The sequence below is a fragment of the Myodes glareolus genome, chromosome 4, assembly GCF_982192425.1.
Source record: "Myodes glareolus chromosome 4, mMyoGla1.1, whole genome shotgun sequence".
Lineage (NCBI taxonomy): Eukaryota > Metazoa > Chordata > Mammalia > Rodentia > Cricetidae > Myodes > Myodes glareolus.
The window spans coordinates 108,600,345-108,622,555 of NC_142029.1; the positions used below are offsets into that span (position 1 = coordinate 108,600,345).

General features: G+C 38.4%; 1 pseudogene; it reads right to left on the minus strand.

Annotated features, from left to right (window-relative positions):
* Window positions 1-903: 903 nt before the first annotated feature.
* LOC125400716 (large ribosomal subunit protein eL43 pseudogene) lies at window positions 904-1,181 on the minus strand (annotated as a pseudogene).
* Between the last annotated feature and the right edge of the window lie 21,030 nt (window positions 1,182-22,211).

Sequence of the window (22,211 nt, forward strand, 5' to 3'; positions counted from 1 at the left end):
AAGAGATGAAAAAGAGTATAGAGAGTCATAAAATAAACTTAATGCTAAAAAGGGTAAAGTCTTTAAAGAGACAGTACAAATAGTCATAGATTAAAAGGAGTAAGAAAAATAAGCCATATAAAAATGGAAAATTCACAGAGAGTTTGGATTATATATATTATTTTATTTTCTTTGAATTTTTTGACTGTGAAGGAGCTAAGTACAGAGAGACATTTCATTGTGTTGGTTGATGAGCTAAACCAGCATGGATATTATAAATGTATCTTGACTTACAAATTTGGGTCTAAGGATATCTAGCTTTGGGAAAGAGGTTCTTCCCTTCTTTCCACAGAGGATTAGAACCTGTGGATTGCTTCCAGACTGGTATAGTTTGATGGAATAAGACCCTCTGAAAGATCACCTTGAACACCCTTCAAAAAATTACTTTGCCCAACTGCTGACTGAGATGAACCTAGCACACAGAATACACCATAAAAGAACTGATTAACGGTACTCCAATCAGCAGGAAGTTGTATGGACAAAACTACACCCACATTCCTAAATATTGTCTATAAATGTTTGTTTACATTTAAAGGGGAATATGATATAGATATGAATAATTTGTATTGGTATAGATCTTCAGTTATTAATACAAATTTAAGGTCAATCTTGTTATATGCATATTTTCGCTCTTGATTAAGGTGTTGTGATTGTGTAGTTCATTTAAAAATGTAATGTATAATTAAGAAATATAGGCTAATAGATAGTCATCTATAATAGTCAAGATTGTAGTGCTGTTAGTTAGATTTTCTAGATATATAGAGATATATTTCAGTTAGTTAGGTATTCTTTTATGTAAATTAACCCATTTATTTACTTGGCTGTGCATTATTGAACAGGCTTGGGTCTCAAACAGTAGTACCTCTATTGGTCTTTCTGTTCCTTCAGTCTTCTGATGGCAGACTTCACTGTGACGGCAGAAGTTGTGTTGTAGGTCCAGGTCCCACCAGCACTGTTTTCATGCAGGAACTACAGTGTCAGATGCCGACAGTTCGTCTCTTCATCTTAATTTTGCCATAGAAGAAGCACGTGTACTTGGCGTGCTGGCTGATTTCAATTTTCTTCACCATTTTCCAGAGGGAGGCACTATAGCGGGTCCCGTATTTCCCTATGATTCCTACTTTCTTGGTGCATTTAGCCATGTGGCCGGAACCTAAGCCAAGCGTGGAGAGTATTAGGTATTCTTAAAAATCTTTTAGAGACCTTCAGAATATGGTATTTAAATGTTTTAAAAATTTAGGACTTTTCATGACACGAGACACATCTGCTCTTGGCAGCACCAATCTACCTCAAGAGGAAGATGAGCATTGAAGGGGCTCCTTGTGGAGTTTGTTAGACGAACTGGGCATGCAGGATCCATATAGAAATGACTGCTGAACTTTCCTAAAGGTGAGACAATACTTTGGGGTTCCTGCTTCATGAAAGCGTCTGCTAGAAATTTGGTAGGATACAGAAAAAAATAACTGGCAAACTGCCAATATAAGCAGACCTGTCTTTGCAATTTCTTGCTTCATGGAAAAGTATGCTGGATACTATGGGCCAGTTGGCTGAAAATGGATGCCCCAATTGTACAGAAGAACTTTGGGGGACTGTTCTGGCAGGGAGATGTCTCTGTCAATTCTAAAATTTTGGAAGTTGCTTACATTGTACTTCCTATTTTCTTAGGTGATAAAGTTGATATAAATATTATAACTATAATTCTTACTTGATATCTGTTTTGCTACATGCAATTTTACTATGTTAAAGTTAAAACCTTCCTTTTTGTTTAAACTGAAAAAGAGGAAAGGTATGGGAAGTCCTTCTGTCTATGTGTTGCTTTTATTGTTAACGAATAAAGAAACTGCCTTAACCTGTGGATAGCGCAGAGCTTAGGTAGGCAGAAAAAATTGGACTGAATGCTGGGGGGAAGAAGGCAGAGTCAGAGAGATGCCATGGAGCTGCCAGAGTCAGACATGCCAAAACTTCGCCGGTAAGCCACTGACACAGATTAATAGAAATGGGTTAAATTCATGTGTAAGAGTTACTCAATAAGAAGCTAGAGTAATGGGCCAAGCAGTGATTTAATGAATACGGTTTCTGTTTGATTATTTTAGGTTCTGGGTGGCTGAGACAAACAAGCAGCCTGCTACAACACTCATTTCTCCAAATCATATGAGCGGGAACAACCTGCCTGTGATAAAGTAAACAGTATGAAATGCCCAATATATCTCTCCAGCCTGTTGTTTTGATTTCTCTAAAACTCATGAAATCACCAGGGTGTAGTGATGCTGGGGTCTAATTAAGACGTGCAATCATGAGTGTGTTACGAAATCTGGGTAAGCTGGCACAGCAATTATGGATGACAGTGATTTATCACCCTTGTATTGTAACCTGTAAGTTCTAACAAGACATCAATCCCTTTGTCACTGGCTGAATGACTAACCAACTTATCAGACTCTGAGTGAGAAATCACAGCCTCCCTACTGGGCTGTGCTGGTAGCAAAGTGTGTGATGTACAAAAGACCCACTGGGTTAAGCCCCTATAGTGAAAAGACCTCACTACATTTGAAATACAAATCATTCAGGGACAAAATGAGAAAGAGGCAAATACAAGGTCACTGTTGTCCTCAGCTCTCAGTATATCAGGCTGGGACATTTTCTTTCGAGTGAAACACAGAAAATTCTTTAGGGTGGGGAAAGAATTAAGATATTTAAAATTTCTATCTCAGAATCAAGGCAGGTGCTCTCCTCTGCATGTACATATGAAGAGAGATGAGTGTGAGTATCCATTCTCATCTGCAGAAATATACTGCTGAGCCAAAACCTCTGGCCATTAATGCTGTCTCCCAGGTCTGCTACGTGGAAGTTCCAAACAGATAATAGTTCAATGGCAGTAAACTGGATAAATGCTCGCTCTCTCCTCTCTCTCTCCCTCTCTCCCTCTCTCTCTCTCTCTCTCTCTCTCTCTCTCTCTCTCTCTCTGTGTGTGTGTGTGTGTGTTTGTGTGTGTGGCATTACATATCTCTTTCTTCTCATCATTTTCTCTTCCTGTCTTTCTCCTCTCTCATCTATCCTTTTTCCTCTCCTCTCTGTCATTTTCTTTCCCTTTTCTTTCTGTCTTTTCTTTCTCTCTCCATTTCTCCCTGCTTCTCTGTTTTCCTATCTCTGTCTATCTCCTCACTGTTTAGGGCTGTCTGTCTTTCTCTCTTTCATTTATATTTCTGTGCTTGGCAGTTGTAAAGTTTGTTACGTAACATACAAACCCTAAAACAAGTAATTCATTAAGAGAAGCTTCCTGGGATGACATGACATTCTATTACTATCATGGCGCCCTTGCAGCTTCTTTAAGAGGTCCTGCCGCAAAACACTTAAGTGGTGTTGATGAAAAGCTGAATGCATGCTTTTCGGTTTTCAGCCGTAGCAGGAAGAAAGCTGTTTTAAAATGCTGACTTTCTGGGCTGTCCTGCCAGGGCAAACTCTGATTTCTTCAGGCAGGCAGGCAGTCTGACTGAGTGTGGTCTGTGAGCGGAATGTTTCAGCTTGCTTGCTGGCAGGGACCTTGAAACACCATAGAGTTGTGGCAATAAAAATGGCTGCCATCGGTACCTCAGCCATGGGGCTGGAAAGCTAAGGAATGGGCTAATTTCAGCCGTAAAGCCACAGTTTTAGTCCTCTCCTTAAAGACTCATGTGGTCATAAAAAGAGAGATATACAGTAAAGAGAGATTCAAAGATGAAGAAAACCTCTAAATGGTTTACAGTGTGTTAAAAATATATGCAGGCTAAAAGGTTAAAGTCATTAAAAATTTAAAAAAAAGAAAGGGAGCCTGCCATCCATATCTCCCTGGCTATTCCAAAGGGGCAGCTTCCCCCAGCTAAACCCCCTATCCTCCTACGCCATCCCGGCTTTCTGCCTGGAACCCCTACTCTTCCTCTCTCCCTTTACCAGGGCTTAAATTCCTCCAACTCAGCCTGGGTGGGCGCCGCAGCCAGAATGGGCGGTGAGTGCAAAGGGACGGGAGTTCCTTTGTTTTAATAGCCTGCCTGCAGCAAAGTAGGACTGCAGGCAAAGTGATTCCTGGATAGCAAGGGGCAATAATCTGGTAGCAGAAGACCCAGCAGAGGAAGAGCCATTGGAGAGCATCTGAAGGAAGAGATCAGCAGGCGCCAAGGCAAGAATTCCTCCAACAATCTGAAAAACAACATGAAAACACCAGATCCCAGCGATCTTATGACAGAAGGACTTGAACACCCTATTCGGGAAGAGGTGGAAAACAGTGTCATTATGAAAGCAACAGAGTCTCTTAAACAGGGTATGAATAACTCACTTAAAGAAATAGAAGAGAAATATAACAAAAAAATGGAAGAAATGAGTAAAGAAATGGAAGAGAAATATAACAAAAAGTTTGAAGAAATGAGTAAATTCTTAAATGATACCCTGGGAAACCAAGAAAAAACAATCAAACAGGTAATGGAATCAATTCAAGAATTGAAAACTGAAATGGAGGCAGTGAAGAAAACACAAACCGAGGGCCGGCTGGATATGGAAAATCTAGGTAAACAAACAGAGACATCAGGAACAAGCATAACCAATAGAATACAAGAGATAGAAGAACGAATCTCAGATTATGAAGACAACATAGAGAAAATAAACGCTCTGACCAAAGAAAACAAAAAATCCAACAAATTCTCATCACAAAACATTCAGGAAATATGGGACATAATAAAAACACCAAATCTAAGAATAATAGGAATAGAAGAAGGAGAAGAATTGCAGATCAAAGGTCCAGAAAATATATTCAACAAAATTATAGAAGAAAACTTTCCCATCCTAAAAAACAATATTCCTATGAAGGTTCAAGAAGCATACAGAACGCCGAATAGACTGGATCAAAAAATAAAAATCCCCTCGCCATATAATAATCAAAACACAAAACGTACAGATTAAAGAAAGGATATTAAGAGCTGCAAAGGAAAAAGGTCAAGTAACTTATAAAGGTAAACCTATCAGACTTACACCAGGCTTCTCTACAGAAACCATGAAAGCCAGAAGATCCTGGATAGAGGTACTGCAGAAACTAAGAGACCATGGATGCAAGCCCAGACTACTATACCCAGCCAAGCTATCATTCACTATCAACGGAGAAAACAAAATATTCCAGGATAAAAACAAATTTAAACAATACGTAGCTACTAATCCAGCCTTACAGAGAATATTAGAAGGAAAATAACAACCCAAGGAATCCAACATTCCCAACACTGCCTACAATAACTCAAACATCTAGCGACCCTTCACAAGCACAACTCAAAGAAGGAAAACACATACACTATACTACCCAAAAAAAAAATGATCGGAGTCAACAACCACTGGTCATTAATATCTCTTAATATCAATGGACTCAATTCACCTATAAAGAGGCACAGACTTAGAGATTGGATACGAAAACAGGATCCAACATTCTGCTGTTTACAAGAAACACACCTCAACCACAAAGACAGACACCTACTCAGAGTAAAGGGATGGGAAAAGGTTTTCCAAGCAAATGGACCTAAGAAACAAGCAGGTGTGGCCATTCTAATATCTAACAAAATCGACTTCAAACTAAAATCAATCAGAAGAGATGGAGATGGACATTTTATACTCATAACTGGAACAATTCATCAGGAAGAAGTCTCAATCCTGAATATCTATGCCCCTAATATAAAGGCACCCACATATGTAAAAGAAACTCTTCTAGAACTCAAGGCAGTCATCAAATGACACACACTAATAGTAGGAGACTTCAACACTCCCCTTTGACCAATGAACAGGTCAATCAGACAGAAACCAAACAAAGAAATAAGAGATTTATTGGAGGTATTGAATCAAATGGACTTAACAGACATCTATAGAACACTCCACCCAAATAGGAAAGAATATACCTTCTTCTCTGCAGCTCATGGAACCTTCTCGAAAATTGACCACATACTCGGTAACAAAGCAAACTTCCACAGATACAAAAAAAATCAGTAACCACCTGTGTCTTGTCAGATCACCATGGATTAAAATTAGAATTCAACAACAATGCTTCCCCCAGGAAGCCAACAAACTCATGGAAGTTGAACAGTCAACTGCTAAATCACCCATGGGTCAAGGAAGAAATAAAGAAAGAAATTAAAGTCTTCCTTGAATTTAATGAAAACAAAGACACAACATACTCAAACCTATGGGACACTATGAAAGCAGTGCTAAGAAAAAAGTTCATGGCACTAAGTGCCCAATTAAAGAAAACGGAGAAAGAACACATTGGAGACTTAACAGCACACTTAAAAGCTCTAGAAAAAAAAAGAAGCTGATTCACCCAGGAGGTCTAGAAGACTGGAAATAATCAAACTGGGGGCTGAAATCAACAAAATAGAAACACAGAAAACAATCCAAAGAATCAGTGAATCAAAAAGCTGGTTCTTGGAGAAAATCAACAAGATTGACAAACCCCTATCCAAATTAATCAAACGGCAGAGAGAGCACATGCAAATTAATAAGATCAGAAATGAAAAGGGGGACATAACCACAGCCACAGAGAAAATTCAGAGAATCATTAGATCTTACTACGAAAGTTTATTTGCCACAAAGTTGGAAAATGTAAAAGAAATGGACATTTTTTTTAGATAAGTACCATATACCAAAGTTGAACCAAGACCAGGAGAACAATCTAAATAGACCTGTTAGTGGTGAAGAATTAGAAGCCGTTATCAAAAATCTCCCTACCAAAAAAAGCCCAGGACCAGATGGATTCAATGCAGAATTCTACCAGAACATCCAAGAAGAGCTAATTCCTATACTCCTTAATGTATTCCACAATATAGAAACAGAAGAGTCATTGCCAAACTCCTTTTATGAAGCTACAGTTACCCTAATACCAAAACCACACAAAGACACAACCAAGAAAGAGAATTACAGACCAATCTCACTCATGAACATTGACGCAAAAATACTCAATAAAATACTGGCAAACCGAATCCAAGAATACATTAGAAAAATTATCCATTATGATCAAGTAGGCTTCATCCCAGAGATGCAGGGCGGTTCAACATACACAATTCTATCAATGTAATCATCATATAAATGAACTGAAAGAAAAAATCATATGATCATATCATTGGATGCTGAAAAAGCATTTGACAAAATTCAACACCCATTTATGATAAAGGTGTTGGAGAAACTGGGGATACAAGGATCATACCTAAATATAATAAAAACAATATACAGCAAGCCAACAGCTAACATCAAATTGAATGGAGAGAAACTCAAAGCCTTTCCACTAAAATCAGGAACACGACAAGGCTGTCCACTCTCTCCATACCTCTTCAATATAGTGCTTGAAGTTCTAGCAATAGCAATAAGACAACATAAGGAGATCAAGGAGATTCGAATTGGAAAGGATGAAGTTAAACTTTCGTTATTTGCTGACAATATGGTAGTATACATAAATGACCCCAAAAACTCTATCAAAGAACTCCTACGGCTGATAAACACCTTTAGTAACGTGGCAGGTGACAAGATCAACTCCAAAAAATCAGTGGCCCTCCTATACACAAAGGATAAAGAAGCAGAGAGGGAAATCATAGAAACATCACCTTTCACGATAGCCACAAATAGCATAAAATATCTTGGGGTTACTCTAACCAAGGAAGTGAAAGACCTATTTGACAAGAACTTTAAGTCTTTGAAGAAAGTAATTGAGGAGGATACCAGAAAATGGAAAGATCTCCCCTGCTCTTGGATTGGGAGAATCAACATAGTAAAAATGGCAATTCTACCAAAAGCAATCTATAGATTCAATGCAATCCCCATCAAAATCCCATCGAACTTCTTCACAGACCTTGAGAGAACAATAATCAAGTTTATATGGCAAAACAAAAAACCCAGGATAGCCAAAACAATCTTATACAATAAAGGAACTTCTGGAGGCATTACCATCCCTGACTTCAAACTGTATTACACAGCTACAGTATTGAAAACAGCTTGGTATTGGCATAAGAACAGAGAAGTTGACCTTTGGAATCGAATAGAAGACCCGGATACTAACCCACAAACCTTTGAACACCTAATTTTCGACAAGGGAGCTAAAGGTATACAATGGAAGAAGGAAAGCATCTTTAACAAATGGTGCTGGCATAACTGGATGTCAAACTGTAGAAGAATGAAAGTAGATCCATATCTATCACCATGCACAAAACTCAAGTCCAAATGGATTAAAGACATCAACATTAATCTGTCCACTTTGAACCTGATAGAAGAGAAAGTGGGAAGTAGTCTACAAGATATAGGCACAGGAGGCCACTTCCTAAGTAGGACCCCAGTAGCACAGACAATAAGAGAAACAATGAATAAATGGGACCTACTGAAACTGAGAAGCTTCTGTAAAGCAAAGGACACTGTCAGTAAGACAAAAAGGCTACCTTCTGACTGGGAGAAGATCTTCACCAACCCCTCATCAGACAAAGGTCTGATCTCCAAAATATACAAAGAACTCAAGAAACTAGACACTAAAACTCTAATTAACCCAATTAAAAAATGGGGTACTGAACTGAACAGAGAATTCACAACAGATGAACTTCGAATGGCCAGAAGACACTTAAGGTCATGCTCAACCTCCTTAGCGATCAGGGAAATGCAAATCAAAACCACTTTCAGATATCATCTTACACCTGTCAGAATAGCCAAACTCAAAAACACCAATGATAGCCTATGCTGGAGAGGATGTGGGGTGAGGGGAACACTCATCCATTGTTGGTGGGAATGCAAACTTGTGCAGCCACTGTGAAAATCAGTGTGGTGGTTTCTCAGGAAACTGGGAGTCCACCTCCTTCAGGACCCAGCAATTCCACTCTTGGGAATATACCCAAGAGATGCCCTATCATACTACAAAAGTATTTGTTCAACTATGTTCATAGCTGCACTATTTGTAATAGCCAGAACATGGAAACAACCTAGGTGCCCCTCAATAGAAGAATGGTTAAAGAAGGTGTGGAACATATATACATTAGAGTTTTACTCAGCGGTAAAAAACAATGACATCTTGAATTTTGCTTGCAAATGGATGGAAATAGAAAATGCTTTACTGAGTGAGGTAAGCCAGACCCAAAATGAGGAATATGGTATGTACTCACTCATAAGTGGTTTCTAGCCATAGTTAAAGGTCTTTGAGTCTAGAATTCGTGATCCTAGAGAAGCTAAATAAGAAGGTGAACTTGAAGAAAATCATATAGTTATCCCCATGGATAGTGGAACTAGGCAAGATTGCCAGGCAAACTCGGGTGCATGGTGGGTGGTGGGGTGGTAGTAATGGAAGATGTTCAGGGAGAGGGGAGAGGGGGAGGATTGGGGATGGCTTGGAGGAATGGGAGGAAGGGAGGGAGGAAGGATGACTGTGGGAGCAGGGAGGTTTATATCTCAGCTAAGGGAGCCATTTTAGGATTTGCAGGAGACTTGATTCTGGAGGGTTTCCCAGTAAAAATTAAATAAAAAATAAAAAAAATAAAAAAATAAAAAAAATAATAATTAAAAAAAAAAGGAAAGAAAACCCTTTACTGAGTCAGGCAAGCCAGACCTAAAAAGAGGAATATGGTATGTATTCACTCATAAATGGATTCTAGGCATAATTAAAGGTCTTTGAGCCTATTATTCGTGATCCTAGAGAAGCTGGATAGGAGGGTGAACCTGAAGAAAATTCAGGTAGTTTTCCTCCTGGAGATTGGAAATAGACAAGAGTCCCAGGTAACCTCGGGTGCTTGCGGGGGGGGGGGGGGTGGTGGGAGGGTTGCTGGAAGGGGAGAGGGTTAAAGAGAAGGGAGCAGGGAAGGAATGGGGAATGCTCGGGGGACTGGGAGCGGGGGAGGGAGGAAGGATAGATATGGGATCAGGGAAGAATATTTCTCAACTAAGGGAGTCAGTTTAGGGCTTACTAGAGACTTGATTATAAATGGGATCCCAGGTCCAAGGAGAGATCCCCAGATTGTTCTCTGGATAGAGGAGAGGGTACCTGAACTGGCCTTGGCCCATAACCATGCTGATGTATATTTTGCTTATCACCATAGATCCTTCAGCTGGCGATGGATGGAGATGGAGACGGAGACCCACATTGGAACACTGGACTTAACTCCCTAGGTCCAAACGAGAAGCAGAAGGAAAGAGAACATGAGCAAGGAAGGCAAGATCAGAGGGAACCTTCATCTGAAGATGGATGGCGATACAGATGGAGACCCACATTGGAGCACTGGACGGAGTCCCCCAAGGTCAAACAAGGAGCAGAAGGAGGAAGAACATGAGGAAGGAGATAGGAACCGCGAGGGGTGTGATCACCCACTGATACAAGGGGACTGATCTAATGAGAGTTCACCAAGGCCAGTTGTCTGGGACTGAGTGAGCATGTAATCCAGCCAGATTCTCTGATTGAGGTCGGATTCTCTGAATGTGGCTGTCCCTGAGTCTTTCTGAAAAGCCATTGACAGTGACACTGGGACTTGTTTCCTCTGCATATACTGGATTTTTGGGATCCAGTCTGTTTGGATGCTCACCTTCCTGGACCTGGAGGGAGGGGGGAGGAGCTTGGATTGCCTGCAGGGAGGGAGACCCTGACTGCTATTGGGGATGGATAGGGAGGAGGGGAGGGAATGGGAGAGTGTTGGGAGGAGGGGTGGAAATGGAGACTTTTATATTTTAATAAACTTTGAGAAAAAAAAAGAAAGGGAGATATAGGGTGTGGTGGTACACACCTTTAATCCCAATGCCTGGGAGGCAGAGGCATATTGACCTCTGTGACTTCAAGGTGTGGTAGCACATGCCTTTAATCCCAATGCCGGGGAGACAGAGACAGACAGATCTCTGTGAGTTCAAGGTATGGTAACAAACACCTTTGAGCCCAGTACTGGGGAGACAGAGACAGAAGGATCTCTGTGAGTTCAAGGACAGCCTTGTCTACAGTGTTATTCCAGGACAAAGATATACAGAGACCCTGTCTTAAAAAGTAAAAGTAAAAGTAAAAGAAATAGAGGTTAAAGTAAAGCCACACAGAGATGGAAAATACACAGGGAATCTTGATACTGTATGCTATTATGCTCTCTTTGAATTGTTTGAATGCTGAGGAAGGAGCAACAGCTGCTAAAGGACTGTTGTTTATAAATACTGCTGAACTAATCCAAGATAGGTATTTTGAAAATACCTTGGCTTCAAAACTGAAGTCAAAAGATTTGTTACTTTGGAGAAGAGATTTTGTTTTTGTTTCCACAGAAAATGAGAGGTTGTGGATTCATTCTAACTTAAGAAAAATCAAATATGATCAAGGAAGGCCACCTGAGAAATCTCCGACAGGAACAGATGGCCCAGATATCTGAGTTCTTCATCCAGAACAGGTTCAAGACTGCTGCCTGAGATGATCAAGACTCACAGGATACTCCAGTCAGGACTTAATGATAATTCTAAATTTTCTTTAGGTCCCCATAAGATTATCAGCGCCCCCAACCAGCAGGAAGTAGCCTAAAATACTATGCCCACATTCCCAACAAATGGACTATGGGTATTTTCCTTTGTTTCTGTCAATCATGTATTTTAATAAAACGCTGATTGGCCAGGCAGGAAGTATAGGTGGGTCAATGAGACAGGAAGTGGAGGCAGGGCAATGAGAATAGGTGAAGGCTAGGGAGGAGGAAACTTCCTCAGCCACTCCTGCACAGACCACCGAAGAGGCAGCATGTAACTTGCCCAGCTGAGGAAGGTACGGAGCCATGTGCTAACATAGATAAGGATAATGGGGTAATATATGTTATAAGAGCTAATAAGTAGCCAGAGCTAAGGGCCAATCAGTTTATAATCTTATGGAGTCTTGTGTGTGATTTTTCTTTGGGGTTTGACGGCTGTGGGATACTGGGTGGGAACAGATACCCCAACAAGCTGGCCCTTTGTGTTACACTATCACATCTCCATTCCACCTATATGGCCTTTTTTTTAAGGGAGAACACTTTATTCCCTAAGGTCCTCATGTCCTTCACATTTCATGGTCAAACACTGTTATTTTTAAGCACATCAAAAGCATAATTTTGATGAGACTGTCATAAGACTTGAAATTGACTGGTTATTTTCATATATAAGAGAATCAGTTCTTATACTGTATTTATGGGCCTTCACATACCTGGTTGGTAATGTCGGGTATGCTTCATTCCAGGTATGTGAAGTTTCCTAAAGAGAGTACAAGAGTTAGTATTGTTGAATTCTATAGAATTCTGTATATCAGTTTTTGCCCTCTCTAAATCCTTCTTCATTCTGATTACATGTTCAATGCTTAAATCAGTATATTCCCACATCTTCATGGATTCTTATTAATAAGTCTTCTTTATATTAAGTAGAATGGGAATCTCTAAAAAATGAAATGCCAGGTTTTCTTTGCTTTTACACACCCATTCTGTTTTCATGGTACATAGCATCCACAGTTTCTTAAACAATTACTCAGTAATTTAACATGATGTAATTTTTTAGCTAGATATAGATATATAGACTATAGCTAGTATTTATTACTATCCAGTGATGTGTAGAGGATTCAGAGAAGATTAGTGTACTCTCCAAACTCTAAATTAGCAAGAGCACAAAGACAGAAAGAAGCAAGGCTAAAGAACAATACTAAACTTACCATAATTAGGATATATAAACATGGAACCAGTATTTGTTATGACAAAGGACTAAGAATACCATGTGACTGGGAAAAAGCTTGGAATGAAATTTCAAGGTGAAATCTGAGGTAAACTTTAATATGAAATAGGCAGATTATGTAGAAGGGACACAAGATTGAGGGAAAGGGTTCTTCTTCACACCCAGAAAATAAAGAACAAATTCATGACTTACTGTGTCTTCAGTTGAGGTATGGGGAAAACCACAACCCAGAGATACAATTCTGTCAACAAATATTTGTTTCAGTAGTTCTGGGGTGAAACTAGAAACTAGCTACAGTTAACATCTTGTCCTGCTTGCTTTCAGAAAAGGCTAGAGATTCACCTCCTCACCCTGTCTGCTCAAGCAGTCTTTACAGAACCCATTCTCTCCACACCTACTGCAAAGTAGCAGACATGTGCTACATGTACCTAACAGTGACAGATTCGAGTGTGACTATACCCAAGTTGACAAACGTAGACTCTTTGCCAGGATTTCTTTGCCACCTGGGAAATAAGAATCCATGGAAAATGACATGTGAGCTCTTGTCTATTTTCTCACTTTTTTCTAGGCCCATCTATATTCCAACATTAGCCACATAAATAAAAAATCTTGTGTCACTGTTGTTATTCTCTAACTTAGTGTTTGTCTAGATTTGTCCATTCTCTTAATTACTTTGTTAAAACTTCAACCAGGTTTACTCCTGTTTTCTGGATATTCTATACCTGCACCATGCAAGGAATCTTGGATACATTTTGTGATGATGTCTCATATTGCCAGAATGCTTTAAGCCTGCCTGATATTCCAATTGCATTTCACTGAACCGTTTACCTTTTCAACATCAATATGCAATTTCATATTGTCTTTCTCCACACATTCTCAGCCTTTGTCCCTCTATTCTTCATTTTCCACCATAGAAAACAACCTCATTTGTAACCACCCAAGGAAATAATCACACACACACACACACACACACACACACACACACACACACACACACACTCACACACACACACGCATACCCACAAACTTTTGTCTCTACTTTTTATGTGTGAACATGTTTTTTCCTTTTAATAGGACTAAAGTATTTTATTGCCCATTAATACTCTTATATGGTTCACAGACTACATAGTATAACTTCTCCAAAATGCAATGCCTCATGACTTGTTATACGCCTGTGAACTTTATACTATCAGTCTTCACCCTGAATTTCTGTAGCTCCTGCCTAGCCCTTCCACTAATAAGGCATGAAAAAGACTTTGTGCTCACAGCTGTCTTCTTATCAGCCATAAGTGCAAGCAGTTCTGGGCTGTCCACTAGTTTTAATTACCATAATTGTTTGCTGCAATAACTATCCAGTTAAATGTAAATTAAAAGTCAGATCATTACAATATTTGCTCAAAGTACACCAGTGAATCTCCACTGTGTTCATCCCAGTACTGTGTCTCTCTCAAACCGAGACTTCTGTAATTTCACTCTCCAGAAGTATCTCTCCAAATTCGCTTTCCCAGAGTGTAATTCTCTCTAGATCCCATTTGATGGGCATCTGACTCCTGCCTTCAATCTAGAGATTGAAGAATCTCATCCATTAGGAACCCTCGTAGTTTCCACAGGGCTTTGGTCAAGTATCTCTCCTGAAGGATCACTTTCTTCCTAGGCTTCCTGCCAGAATACTTTCTGAGTTACTGGTAGGTTGGACTAAATATCTTGCTTTCCTTCTGATTATCTAACTTTAGCTCTCATGCTGTCAGAGGCGAGAGAGTCCTTGCTCACCGAAGGTAGGGCAATTGGAAACCTTAGGAATATTCACTGCTGGTGCCTATCATCTATTGCTGTTCCAAGCTTTAGTGCTATCACACTCCCTTTTGGCATTTTAAATACCACATTTTAGCTTACTTTTAACATTTTTAGATGTCCTCTGAGTACTTTCATTTTAATCTCCACATAGGCAGGAGGTTTAATATATTTGGCTTACTTTTCACTTTCCTGCAACCCAGAATAGCACCTGTAATACGAGCTTAGTTACAGGAATAAATAAGTAATTGAGTAAGATGAGAAGCATGTTATATGTTTCTCTTATCTTAGGTAATTTATGCTAACTGGGTTCCTTTTCCCTTACCATGAATAATGCTGCTATTGTACCAAGCATCTGAGCATTCGACTCAAATCTAAATTGTGCCTTGTGTCAGTAGTCCAGTTTTTACTTTCCTCTAGACCAAACACATCTGGGGGTGCAACTAATTGTATTTGGCCCTGTCTTTTTTTTAGTTATAAAACAACATGTAAGAGACCACAGAATGTGCATAGCCTTGCATCACAGAGTTTTATGGAAGAAAGAGACCATCTTCTAGAAACTTGCATAGAAGTTCCAATCTCTAGGAATCAGCATTGGAAACAGGACATAGAAAGAATCTAGTAAGAGACAAAAGTCAGTGGCAGAGCACTTGCCTATCACACATGAGACAGAGACACAGAAAGCCAACCATGTAAAGATAGCAGATGGGGGCCATATAGAGGTCAGCATAGATCGTGGTAGAGCAACCCAACTGACACTTTGTGCTCAGACTTTCTATACTGAGAAATGTGAGAAAAATTACTTGCACATGAATGAGCTACCCAGGTTGAGGTATTTGATAATAGTTATTCTAGCAAACTGACATAGGGATTTAACTGAGTACAGTAAACTGAAAGACACTTAGACTGTCTCATTCTAAAGATACAAAACCCAAACTCAAAATCCTGCTGGGCATGTTCACATTCTGAAACACAAAAACAAGACAGTGCTGTGTGCACACACCCCTACACAGACACACTCTCATATATAATTGGTGTGAGAAGTCCTTCTGTATATGGGTTGCTTTTATTGGTTAATGGATAAAGAAGCTGCTCTCCGCCAATGTCATAACAGAACATAGCCAGGCTGGAAGAGATATATATAAAGAGAGTAGGAAGTGTGAGATCCGCCATGGAATCATCAGAGGAGAAAGACATGAGCCTCCAGTCAGAACCTTGCCAGTAGGCCATGAGTTTTATGATAAAAATATAAAATAGTAGAAATTGGTTAACTAAAGATATAAGAGCTAGCTAGCAACACATTTAAGTGATTGGCCAAACAGTGATTTAATTAATACAGTTTCTGTGTGGTTATTTCAAGTCTGGGCAGCTGGGAATGAACAAGTGGCCTCTGCCTACAGTCTGGCACACCAATGTGGGTAACTACACACACATAAAACCTAAGAGAGCCTGAATAGGAAATCTGGACACAAAAGACGTCTTTCTGATTAAGTGGTAGAAAAAAATAAACCTGTGTAGTATTGAAACAGTGGCTTCCTGAGCTGTGCTGCTAGCACAAACTCTAACACTTTCTGGAGGTCCAGTCTAGAGCATTTAAATGGGGTTTGTGAGCAAAGTGCTACAATTTGCTTAATTGCAACACAGACCTGCTGCAACCCAACCCTGGGTCTGGGGCAGAGAGAATGGTTCTCTGGGGGCAGTGAATGGACCTCTGATATGTTGGACTTGGTGGCGCAAAAAGGCAAAGCAGCTGTTTTGTATTTTAAGATGTACTCCTGGACAGAAAAGGATTTCAGATATACAAGAGGACAGATTTAGACATAAAAGACCTCTAGATGAGACAGTGTGTTTAAAAAATGTACATAGGCTTAGGAGAGAGAAGAAAAAGAGTAAACAGACAGACATAGATTAAAGGAATAAAGATAAAAAATAAATATTGAACTTGTAGAAAAAGTAAAATAGTAAGAAAAATAAGCCTTGTAAAGATGGAATATACACAGAGAGTCTGGATTATGTATATTATTGTGCTTTCTTTGAATTTTTGACTGTGAAAGAGCTAAGTACACAGAGACATTTCATTGTATAGATAGACTGCTGAGCTAAACCAACCAATATATCTTAAAGGTATTATGACTTCAGAATTTGGGTCTAGGGATATGTTATTTTGGAAAAGAGGTTGTTCTTTTGTTTCCACAAAAGATGAAAACCTGTGGAATTCTGCCAGACTAATGTTGTTTGATGGGCCAAGGCCCCCAAAAAGGTTGCGATGAAGTCCCCCAAAAATTACTTCATCCAGCATAAGGCAGAAAGCAGTTTGGAAAGAACTACACCCAAATTCCCAAATATTGTTTATAAATGTTTGTTTATCTTTAAAGGGGAATATTTGCTTTGGTATGAATCTTGGTTTATTGATACAAATTTAAGGTCAATTTTGATATATATATATATGTATATATATACATATATATATATATTTGCTCTTGATTAAGGTATAGTAATTGCACAGTTCATTTGCATATTTAATGTATAATTAAGAAATACAGGTTAATAGATAGTCATCTATAATAGTCAAGCTTGTAGTTGTGTTAGTTAGGCTTTCTAGATATATGGAGAGATATGTCAGTTAGATAGGTATTTTTCAAATCTTTCAGAGTCCTTCAGAATACAGCATTTAAAATGTTTTAAGAACTTAGACTTTTCATGACATGAGACACATCTGCTCTTGGCAAGACTAATCTACTTCAAGAGGATGATGGGCACCAAAGTTGCTCCTCATAGAGTTTGTTAGCCATTTTGGCAAGAAATTGCTCTTGCCTGAACTGCTTGATGTTATGCTATATGAACTAGACATGCAGGACCCACAGAAAAATGGCTGCTGAAATTGTCTAAAGAAAGTGAGACAGTCCTTTGGGTTTCCTGCTTCATGAAAGAGTCTGCCAGACATTCTGCAGGACACAGAAGAAAGTGACCAACAACCTGCCAATATAGGTGGAACAGTCTTTGAAATTTCCTGCTTCATGGAAAGCCTGCTTTATACTATGGGTCAGTAGGCTGATAATGGGTGCTTGCAATGTTACAGAAAACCTTGGGTGTACTGTCAGGGCAACAAGATGCATCTGACAATTCTAAAGTTTTGGAAGGTGCCTACAATGTACTTCCTGTTTTATTAGGTAATATTATAGTCTTCTGAGAACTTTGATGGAGTTGAAGAATAGTTATGATTATAATTTTCCTTACTTACTATAAAAGATAAAGTAGATATAAATATTTTGGCTATAATTTTTGCTTGATAACTGTTTTGCTATATGTAATTCTACTATGTTAAATTTAAAGCCTTCCTTTTTATTTGAACAGAAAAGGGGAAATGGTGTGGGAAGACCTTCTGCATATATGTTGCTTTTATTGGTTAGTAAAGAAGCTGCTTTTAGCCAATGGCTTAACAGAATATAGCCAGGCTGGAATATATATATATATATATATATATACAGAAAGAGAGAGAGAGAGAGTAGGTGGAGGTCAGGGAGATGCCATGGAGCTGCCAGAAAAATAAAGATGTGAGCTTTCAGGAGGAACCATGAGCCTCATAGTAAAATATAAAATAATAGAAGTAGATTAATTTAAGATATAAAAGCCAGAAATATACTTATAATATTGGCCAAACTTACAATACATATGCACATGAATGTGCATATACAGTGCTAATTCATATACACACACATACACACACACATGTATATATATATATATATATACACATGTACACACATACTACATACAAACACATATTTAAATATATATATATGCATGTGTGGGCATATATATATACTCCCTTATATACTTTTATTTTCAAAGAATAATCTTTTTATTTATGAAAAGATTTACCTTATGAGGACTGACATTTTGGAGTCTATCTGCTTTCAAGGGATACCTTGTTCATCCTAGATGCAGATTTTGTTTGACTCCCTCCTGACCATGACAGGCCTTACCCTCTTGGAAGAGTGAATGGGGGGTGGAATGGGAGGAAGGTAGGGGAAGCAGGAAGAGGGGAATAAGGGAAACAGGAAATGATATGTAAAATAAAAAAGATTTTTTAAAAAATATATAATATGTTATTAAAAATAAAATAAAATGGTAAAACAATTTAGTGTATGAAGAACTGATTCAAGTCTTTGTTCCATCTAAACATATTACAATCCTTAAGAAAAATTAATTTGCTTTTAGTATCACTTCCTTTTCATCATTAAATAGGACCAGGGAGGCAACAATATCATTTTTTTGTTTTTGTTGAGAATATATTACTATTGCTATATATAAAAAGCTTAACATTAACATTAAAATTAAAAAAGGCAATAATAATAGTTATTTACTAATTATCTTTTAGTATTGAATTTGGTACCACTTAAAAGTCATCTCTTGATGGCATTTTTTGATCCACAACCATGATGAATTTTGATAAATGTGTGGTTGTTTTCTATAAGCACCTTGTAAATCAGAAGTCCAGAATACCAACATTCAGACATAATTAAACCAGCACTAATTTAATGAAAGCCAATGATGGTAGCTTTCATCATCATATGGTAAATTTCATCATATTTCAAAGGCTTGCACATATGCCCCCACCTCTCTCTAAGATGCTCTGCTTTGTGCTGATCATTGTGCCCAGTTCCTATAAATATAAAGACTAATGAAATTATCCTGAAACTTTTCAAATCACAGTAAGTTAAATCATCAAGTTTTGCAAAAGAGCAGCACTGTATGAAATAATTGTCATCAGGCGACTTCTCTAGTCTTCTAGAAGGTAAGACTTGGCAAAGCGAGCAGATAAGAAGTAGATACAAATCCCTGTGAGACTAGCGTTCTGACCTACATGATGACAACAGGCGTGTACTTGCCTTGCTACAGGAAGCCATTCCTCACCGAGCAGTTACCAGATGCTAGGCTCCTGGCTGCTGTGTATCCTCTTGGGCAGCTGCAACTCATTCTGAAGTTCCTCCAGCTCACCAGTGTCTCAGATTACATTAGAACACTGGGCAGCCTCAGGAAGCTCCCATCTCTCTAGTCTCCTCTATTCCAGCTTCTAAAATGAGCCTCTCACGTCTCTATTTTTGTGGTTAAACTTTCTATATCTTGATCAGTGACTTCAGAAGTCAAACTTTGGAGATCCACTCAACTCTTCCCCAACACCACCACAAAACATTTATTCCAGCTTAATACTTTTCATCTTTCTATCATCTTTATGTTTTTAATTAAGAAATACCCACCATCCTCTTTGTTTACCTCATCAAGGATATTGTCTCTAATATCAAATAAATCTTAGAGTCACTTGAAACACAAATTTAGCATATACGTAAGCCTGGTGCAATACTGATATATAAAATGTGGCCATTGTGTTTAAGTTTTCTCAGCTTTTGTCAGTGGACTTCACCTTTGCAATTGCATTTATGTTGATTTGGTTTTTTTACCCTAATATCATCCACTTGTGTCCTTCTTCATTCATTAGAATCAAGAGATATTTTAACCCCAAATAAAAGACCAAGCCACCACTTAAATGATAAGATTTCTATTCTGCAAAGATATGAATCTTGAGTTTTCATATTTTTTAAATAAGTTAAACAATCAAACATCTGATGACCATTGAGCAAAACAGACCATTGAAGCAGAAAATAAGCAAGAAAGAGTGGAACAATTCACACTAGTTTCTGTGGAAGTTGTAAGAGGAATAGATATTTCTCAAGATTCACTGTAAAACTGATACTCCAAAATAGTCATGAAAAGGAAAGATAAAGAAAAAGAGGATTAGATATTAAACCACAAAAGGAAATTCTGCTGAAAGTTTCTTGGAATACACACAATTCTCTGTTGGAAAAGTAGACTTTGTCTCAGAACTGCAGCGCCTGCTGTGCCTGCATCGCCTGTGACAATGCTAATGAATGGTTTTCTCTCTAATCTACGCTTTACTCAGTTCAAGAGAAAACATCTTCACTTTTTGGAGTGATTAATACTAGGGGTTAACCAGAGCAATCTATATTAAAGTCTCCATATATGGTGTACTCATTAAAACTTTTGCCCAAGACCAAAAACACTGACGTCATTCCCTGAAATACAGGACACAATAAGTCGAAAGGTTCAGTTAGAATTCTACTAGCTACTCACAGTGCAGTATGATATGCAGAGACAGCACTTGGGAGTCACATTAACTCACTTTCTCTTCTCATCCCTTAATTCCACACCACAGAAGAAGAATTCACATGGGACTCAATAAAGAAGTCAAGCACAAAGAAAGCCTTGCTCCCATTTCCAGCTCTGCACTGCTCACATTCCCACCAGTCCTCCTTGACCTACCTTAAACAGAGCTGAAGAAGTTGATCCTGTTTGCTTGTTTGTTTGTTTTTCCATCACTCGTCTTTCTCTTTGTACCTGTATCATTTCCAAGTCACATTGTCTCAGTCCATCACTTTCTAGCATTTAATGGGCACTATTTATGCAGCCTCTATCTGTTCACAAAACCACCACTGCGTCTCTTACACACCACTACTTAATAGATGTGGATCTTTGTAGAATTCTAGAAATCAATACCTAGTCCAGCATGCCAAGTGAAATGTCCATGCATGGCTTTTTCAATAAAAAAATAAATGAATAAAAGGAAGGAAAGAAAGAAAAACAGAAAGAAATCCTGGCCTGAAATAGCTTTTTTATTTGAATATGTTCTTTTCTATCTTGTTGTTGGATCCAATTTTTAGAAGCCTGTTCGGAAAACGAATTCATTATTCAACTAATTCATTATTTAAACATGTTCATTACTGTTTGAGCTAAATTTCTAAGTATAATATGAAAAAATGATACCTTAAATTCCATAAAGACAGAGGATATAATGTTATAACTTCAAGATGCAGATGAATACTTGATAGGATAATAGAGGCAAAGTAGCCTTTGCTGAATAATTTATATACATCTAAGGGTTGGCATGCTGAACGAAGACTAAAAATGTCACCTACTATTTATGTAATATCTTACAAATGTTAATATGTATATATAAATGATTAAAATTATTGTGGGTATTTTTAAGTAAGTCCAGTTATTATCAGTATGTTAGAGATCACCAAAAGTTTTCACTAGTCTAGTTACTTGCCTAAGTTCACAGACTTAGTATCAAGGTCACAACCCACACAAAATTCAAGCTAGAAAGTACATTAAACTTTTGTTCTAACCTGAGTGTTAGTGATAACGAAACAACAGCTGTTCTCCTGCAGAAGAGGGGACTCAGAAGTCAAGCACTTGTTCTCTTGCGGAGGATCGAGTTTGACTTTCCATATCACATGGCAGCTCAGTCACACATAATCTAGCTTCCGGTGATCTGACATCTCTTCTGGAGCTGCAGGCTCCAAGCAAGTCCATGGTCGACAGGACTTGCTTTACATAGACACTCACACAGACACTGGCATGAAAATAAATACTTATTCAAAAAGAGCTGTTCTTTGGTGTTTGGCTTGTCCTTAAGCCGAATTTCTATCATTTCCTGGAATGGCCCTAAACCTACTTCTACCATTTTGGACTGCATATTTATGCAAAGTAGAACCTCAGTTTTGATGACTTTTAAAATCAAAACATTGGTCAACTCTGAAAACATGCTTTATGATCTGTGGCATCAAGTATTCAGCCAAGATTTAATATTTTGTATACAACATAAGCAAGCACAGCCATCTTGAAAAAATTTTGCA